General features: G+C 30.0%; 1 long non-coding RNA gene across 1 annotated transcript; it reads left to right on the top strand.

The window, feature by feature from the left end:
• Nucleotides 1-3853: 3853 nt before the first annotated feature.
• LOC112754072 (uncharacterized) lies at nucleotides 3854-4735 on the top strand. Its single transcript, XR_003178357.3, has 3 exons — nucleotides 3854-4171; nucleotides 4266-4315; nucleotides 4419-4735. It is a non-coding gene; the product is annotated as an uncharacterized lncRNA (long non-coding RNA).
• Nucleotides 4736-8270: the final 3535 nt, after the last annotated feature.

The following is an 8270-nucleotide window of genomic DNA, read 5'->3' as shown; positions in this document are numbered from 1 at the left end:
TGAGAAGGCAGATCTTAGTTGGTTAAGAACTGTACTTGCAACGCATTTTGTTTATTAAATTTCTTAACTGGTCGATTTCCACCACCATCAGTCCACCATAACTATTGTCTTGGTATGCATCATAGAATGGTTGTTGGTTATAGCGCATTGGAGGGGGTTGTTGCCAAGAGGGTTGATCAAATCCTTGTGACTCCTCCCATCTTTGATTCTTCCAACCTTGATGCATGTTCTCATTATAGCTTCCATTCCTTACAACAACATTGGAACCAAACTTAAAGCCAGAGGGGTGAGAATTCATAGTAGCAATTAAAGACAAAAATTAATAAAAATTAATGAAAATAAACTCCTAAAACTAGAAACACTAAAAAAAGAAATGAAAAAGCAAATATTTACAATAACAAATAATAAGGCACACGTTTACAACTCCCCGGCAACGGCGCTATTTTGACGAACTGATTTTCTGCTGGTAAAGAATTTCACAAAAGTAATCATGTTGTAAGTATAGTTTCTAAACCAATAGATAATCCTTTCGTACAAAAATTTGGTTGTCACAAGTAACAAACCCCTAATAAAATTGATAACCGAAGTATTTAGATCTCGGGTCGTCTCTCAAGGAATTGCAGGGAGGTGTGATTTATTATTGGTTATGGAAGATTATCTTTTTGGGGTTTTTAAATAGTGAACAGGAAAAATAAACTGGCAAGAAAGTAAATTAATTATCATGAAAACCATTGCAAGGTATAAGAATTGGAAATCACATCCTAGTTATCCTTATCATGTGTGATGAGAATTGTTTATTACTCCCACTTAGTTAACCCTTACTAAATAAAGGAAAGTCAAGTGGACTAATCAATTTGATTCCTCAAGTCCTAGTCAACTCCTGTGGAAAGACTAGCTTTAGAGGGATCCAAATCAATCAGCAAATTCTAATTTTCAATCAACAGCTGAGTTTGATAACTCAAGTGTCACCAATTACTCAACCAAAGTAAAGGGAGAAAAATCTAAATTATTTATATCATAAATAAAAGAAAGTAATCATAAATCTAAAATATCTCGAATTGTATTAAATAGAAAATCAAATTAAACATAGGAATCCATAAACCAATTTGGCAACATAAGTAATCAATAAGGGAAAATAGATAAAGTAGAATACTAAGACAAATTAAAGTAGAAAAGAAACTAAATTAAGGAACATTGAACCTGGAATTGAGAAGGAATGAACCATAAACTAAGAGAAATCCTAAATCCTAAAACCTAAGAGAGAGGAGAGAGCCTTTCTCTCTAGAAACTACATCTAAAATCTAAAATTGTGAGTAATGAATGTTGTTTTTCATGAATGAATGGATTTCCCCACTTTATAGCCTCTAATCTGTGTTTTCTGGGATAAGAACTGGGTCAAAATAGCCCAGAAATCGCTGGGAACGAATTCTGTCACACTGATTTTTCGAAGATCCACGCGTGCGCGTTGATTCATGCGTGCGCGTGGATTGACGTGTACGCATCACTTATCTTTAGGGCAACTATGACAAATTATATATCATTTTCAAGCTCCGGATGTTAGCTTTCCAACGCAACTGGAACCACCTCATTTGGACCTCTGTAGCTCAAGTTATGACCGTTTGAGTGCGAAGAGGTCAGGGTTGACTGCTTTATAGTTCCTTCAATTTCTTTTATTCCTTCCACTTTTACATGCTTCCTTTCCATCCTCTAAGCCATTCCTACTCTGTAATCTCTTAAAACACTTAACACACATATCACGGCATCGAATGGTATAAAGGGGAATTAATTTTTGGTAATTTAAAGGCTTGGGAAGATGCCAATTATAGAACAAAATTAGGAAGGAAAATGTAAAACCATGCAATTTATATGAATAAGTGTGCAAAGACTTGATAAAAACCACTCAATTGAGCACAAGATAAATTATAAAATAGTGGTTTATCAGAGACGATAAGGACGACTCCTTCTATTCTATGTAGCACAGAGGACCATGCAAATTTTTAAATGTGTGGAGGTCGACCGATCAAATTGGCAGTTGGATAAAATTTTTTCGTTCCAAACACTTTTATTTTTATTTTTATTATGTTTTTCGGATATTTATGTATATACTCTACTATTTTGAGTATCTTTTTGTTTACTGCACTTTGTAATTGTGGTTTGTATATATTTTAGATATTTATTCTAGTTTTTGCATATCTTAGTCTGTATATATTTTTAGCTTTTAGTTGTGATTGGATAATGTGCTGATTGGACCCAATTTATTTTAATTTCCTATATGTTATATGATGATTTTGATTGATAGAGAATAGGAAAAGAACTTAAAAATTTTGAATTTTCATCCAACTACATTATATACATATACATATAATAGAGAATAATTACTAAGAGAGATAATTATTTGATCTCTTATTTTTACTATATCAGATCAGGGAATAACTATACCAATATAAATAATACCGGTATTATATGTTATCTCAACTCTAAAATATCTCTAAAATATTTTGAAGTTAAACGGAATAAAAAATACCAGTAAAAATTTTTTATTGGATGAATTGGGACCTGTAATTAAATGTCATCGTTAAAAAGTATCTTTTATCTTATATGAAAAATCATATTTTAATGGAGAACTTTTTTTGTGTTTTTTATATGGGCATGCCTTATTAAAACGAAGTGACAGTGTTTCTCATATTTCGCAAATTTTAGTCACAAAAAGCCCAAAAAATCATTCTACTGAAAATTGGTTTCTTATAAGAGCATCGTTGACCTCTTGGATGATTTTTGCATGGATGTAGTTAAAGTCCCATATCTCATGGCGAAAGAAACACGACATCGATATTCCCAATTGGTTGCACTACTTTTACCAACCAATCCTCCATATTGTTCTTAATGTCGAATTGGTTAATTAGAAGCACTCTAATTTGCTGGAACCATGGTTGTTCCTAAGGCAATAAGAATAACGTGATGAACATATGGATTAGAATATTTGATTTGTAGTTGGGAAGAAATATGAAAGGTTAAATGGAAAATGAAGATTAAGAAAGTTTTAGGTGGAGGGAAACTTATCACACATGATGGGTGTCCGACGTCCGTGTGCCATCAGCATGGTTTGTAGTGACTACAGAGGAGAGGACTGCGTTTGGGTGGCAGCCATTTGTTCATAGATGGCATCCTTATCCCACTAGATGGTCTCCATTCTTCTGTCAAAAGTGTGGCAGGCTAGAATGTAGCTGTTGTATGTAAGAACCCAATTTTCTATAAAATAATTTTTTGAACGTTTTGCGACTGAAATCGCAAAAGTTGAAAATCACAATTCACTACGTTATAATAAGGCAGGCCCAGATAAAATAAAAAATTTAATAAAATATTATTTTTGATATAGGATGAAATAATACTCCTTAATGATGACATTTAATTACCGAATCTAAATTCATCCGATAAAAACTTTTTACTAGTATTTTTTTATAAGTTTAGCTTCAGCAAAATATTTTAGAGATATTTAAAGTTGAGATAATATATAATATCAATATTTCTCATACCGATATAATTATCTGCTTTATCTAATGTATTATAAAATAATCAAATAATTACCACTTTTGGTAACTATCCTTCAAGAATCAATCATAGCCACAAGTTTTACCTCTCATACATTCATTCTCCCTTCATAAAATATTTTTCACCACACACTAATTCACCATGCGGTGAAATAACAAGAAATGATCATGATTATGCCATCAAAATCTCTTCATATGAGCTAATCACTTCTCACTCTTATCTCCTCCGAACTGATTATCTCTCTCACTCTGTAATACATGACATATTATAATTTCTTGTCTCAATCTCTAAGAAAGTTAAGATAAGACCAAATAAGAAAAAGAGAGAAAGAAATAAAATAACTCCCTCTTATCCTCTTTTATTCCCAATGTAGAAACCATGTTTTCTTTAACTCATCAACACACAAAATTTTATTAAGTTATATAAGTTACAAGAAGAAAAAGAAAGAGAAAGAAAGGGAGAGAGGAAAAACCAAACTTTGAAGGAAGAAAAAAAGAACATAACACACAAACACATACTATTTCCTTCTTCATTTTCAAGAGCACCAAACCTTCTCTCAAGAAACTAAGTATCGAAGACACTTTTTCCCGTCTTCTTCATTTTCCATCTCAAAATCATCAAGGTGAGTGAAAAGAATTTTCTCTTTTTTCCTTCACCTTGAGTTCGGCCACCATATAGTTTAAAGAAAGAATCATGATTTTATTTTTCTTGTTTAGGAGATCAAGCGTAGGAGTCTCTAAAGATTAAGGGTGTATCAATTTAAAAGGTGAGAAAAAATTTCTTCCTCTTCTCCTCTCTTAAATTCGACCCTGATCACTTAAAAATCAAAAGTTTTTGTTGATAGTAATTGTTCATGCCATATGTTTTAGGAATCTCAAGGAACTTCAACATCAAATTCCAAGATTCAAAGGGCGAGAAGCCTCTCCCTTTTTCTTTATAGTCAATTCGTCCATAAGGCCTACAAGTAACTAAATGATGTGTTATTTTTCATTTAGGAAGTTGTTGCAAGCATAAAGGCTAAAGAAGTAACCTAGAGAGATTAATAAAAAAAGATCAGGGTTAGGATAGTTAGAAAGTTTTTTTTTTAATAAAATATTTCTATTGGTATTTTGATGATATTTTGATAATGGTTGATGATTATGTACGATTATGATGATGCTTGAATGATTGATAAACCATTAGAGTATGTTAATGATGTTTAAAATGAATTTTTGATGGATATATATGATGATGTATGATGGCCGAATGCCCTAGTGATCTTAGGGCTAAAATATAGTTTTGTAAGAGTTAGAAATCAAGAAAAAAAATTCATAAGATGATGTTCATAATGGATACGAGAGTAAAAGAATGAAAAATGATAAGAAAAAACCCTAACAAGACTCAAAAGTATCATAAAACCATATGAAATTAATATAAAATATATTTATGCTATTAAAGTTAAATTATAACTTGGAAAGTTAGAAATCAAGATAAGAACTCATAAAGTGATGTTTAAAGAAGCTAAAAGGTTGAAAGATTGGAAGAAAAGTGGTTAAAAGAGTTTAAAAGATTCATATACAAATTTTAGGTCTATAAAAAATGTATGATGCACTAAACATGACCAATATAAAATTTAGAGTAAAAAAGGGGATAAAAATATAAATATAAAAAATTAGGATTAAAAATATGAACATAGAAGGTTTATGGTAAAAATATAATTATATAAAAATTCTGGACTAAAAATGTAATTAGAATAAAATTCTGGACATAAATAATTATTTTAGTAAAGTCTATGAAAAAAACTATAAATATAAAAAAGTGTTAAGATAAGTATAAAAGATTAGGGATAAAATGGCAATTTATACTAAAAAGAGCAAAATCGTCATTAATAAAAAAAATTAGGGTAACATAAGTAATTTGGAGGAATAAGGGATAAATTTGTCAATTTGGTAAAGCAAAGAAATTTAAAATGATTATGTAACCTAGGGATAAAATAGTCATTTAGGTAAAAAATAAGGTTAAGATAAGTGGATATGGAAATATAAGGGTAAAATAGTTATTTAGATAAATATTCGGGATAAAATAGTAATTTTGGAGATATAAAAGATAAAATGGTCATTCAATAAAAAGATAAGGTTAATTTGAGTAATTATGTGTCTTAGGAGTAAAATATTCAATTCGAATAAAAAGAGAAGATTAAAATGGATAATAATAAAATTTAAGGATAAAGTAGTTATTTTAATAAAATATAAGGATAATTTAGAGAATAAGGGGTATCAAAGACCTTAAGGATCAATGACGAATTCAGAAAATTTTGAATATAACGAAATATAATAATAATAATAATAATAATAATAATAATAATAATATTTTGGTTTAAGTATTTTATTAGTTTTTATACTTTACCAATTTTCTAGTTAAGGTCTTATAGTCTAAGAGTTTATAATTAAATCATTATATTAGGTAAAAAAATTTAATTAGATCCTTAGTAGTTGTCATCTTTTAGAAAATATACACTAATCCTAAAATATTTTATAATCCATTTTACATTAAATATAAAAACAAATGTTAAAAAAAAAGTTAAAAAGAACATAATTAAAGGTTTTTATCTAATATAGGAACTCAATATAATTACAAATTTTTAGATTATTAGGACCTAAATAAAAATTTGATAAAGCTATAAAGACTAATAGAATAATTAAACCTAATTTTTATGATTATTTTTTAAATTATCTAACTAACAAATTAAAATACTAAAATAGTAATTTAAAAAATAACTTATATACTTTAGAATTCAATTATTCCAAGTTTCACATTTAACCAAAAAAATTGAATAATTTTTTCATTGTCAATACAATCAAATATCTCTCTTTATATTTATGTTACCAAACAATCATTTAAAAATTCATCTCTCTTACGATTACGAAATCGACTCTATATAATATTCAAAACTTAGAAAATTCTTTCAACTGATGTAGTTGCTACGACAAAATTAAAACTAACCTTAAAAAAAGAAATAGTTATAGATAAATAATATTATTTCAAGTCTCAACCATTTTCTAATAGGAACACAAATTTCATTTAAGTTTGAGAATTGATCATGAAAACGCATATCTAAATGAAATTTTCAAGTTGATTATCAAGTGCTAAAAATTGAATAACAACAAAATTCTAGTGGGTCAAATTAATAAATTTAATAGGGACAAATTATTATTATTATTATTATTATTATTATTATTATTATTATTATTCAAGAAATTTCTAAATTATAGTGAGAGCATTTGTCCCCACACCCTAATACATAGATCCGTCCCTATTAAGGATAAGATTAAAAAAAATAGTAATTACCACAAGAGACAAAGGGTAGAAAGGTAATTATAAAAGACTAGGACATAAAAGACATATTATAAAAGATTTAAGATAAAGATGTACAATTTGGGAAGTGAGCATATAAAAGTGATTAAGTAAGAAAAAATATGTTAAAAGAGATAAATGAAAGTAGTAAGTGAAATAACGGTCAATATTTATAAAAACTAAAGACAAAAGGGTATCTTAAGAAAGTAAAGGCCATTATGGTAATTATAAGAAAAGACTAAGAGTAAAAGGGTCCCTTGGAGAATAAAAAAGAAAATATTTATAAGATGCACTAAAAGAATGTAATAAAGCCCTAAGATGTTTAAGTCCACATGATTAAATGGAGACTCCATTTTGCTTGGCCAGTGTCAGATGATTTGGAGATGTTCACTGTATGTTAAAAATTATTTTTTCAACTGGGATCATATAGTGGCGTCAAACTCTGTGACGGTTGGCCAGTGTCCTAAATAAAATGTAGATAGTTATGCTCATGATGGCACGTATGCTGAAAGTACACAGTTGAGAAATCATATCTGAGATTAGTCCCAAATAACATCGAGTTACGGATAGTCAACTGACGTGTGAGCTCATGCCTTGCATAGGATAGACATGTATCATATTGGTTATAACATTTCTCTGTGTTTGTGCACCATGCATTTTCTTTGTGATTGTGTTATATATTATTCTATGTTTTTCTGTGCTTTGTGAGTTGTATGTGTTTGCTTCTATTACTGTTACTTATATGCTGACAAAGATTCGAGTATAATTAACAAGAGAATGTGATGATGAGTAAAGACTAGACTTTGAATTTAGGATGAATGCGAATAAGACGCACAATGACCTAAAATACTAGAGCTATGTCCTAGGACAGATATACGATTTGTTTCCTTCGTTAGTACGTTGTTGGAAATTGTGGGTTCTCACCCCTTCTCCCTTTTTTCTACAGATGGATCGAACGGTCATGATTGCTGGCACGAGAATCTTATTCATTGAGATGCCAATTATATTTATGTATGAGGACCCAATATTGGAGAGCGCCATCATCTAGGGAGAGACTCATACTTGGATGCATATATTTCGTGATCGTCCTTTTGCTTCTCTACTATATAGTTTGGACTTCAACCTAGATATGTCCTACGAATTTTCACTTTGTGTCCTGTATCCTGGAGGTACTCATCACGCTTTCCCTCCACACTACAATTAAGAGGAGTTCCATCCTATAGGACGTCATGCTAATCCTCAGCACGATGCACCACCAGAGCCTCAGTCGGATTCCTTTTCTGTTGATCCATTAGCAGCACAGTTTGATTCCCTGAGAGAGGCACTCGCTTCAGTGAAGGCTGACGGATCTTTAATCAGTTCATCTGAGGAGGATGATCCTGAGGAGG

The sequence above is a fragment of the Arachis hypogaea genome, chromosome 16 (assembly GCF_003086295.3).
Source record: "Arachis hypogaea cultivar Tifrunner chromosome 16, arahy.Tifrunner.gnm2.J5K5, whole genome shotgun sequence".
NCBI classification, from domain to species: Eukaryota; Viridiplantae; Streptophyta; class Magnoliopsida; order Fabales; family Fabaceae; genus Arachis; species Arachis hypogaea.
Note: the sequence above shows the minus strand (reverse complement) of the source record. Positions and strands in the feature narration are given on the sequence as shown.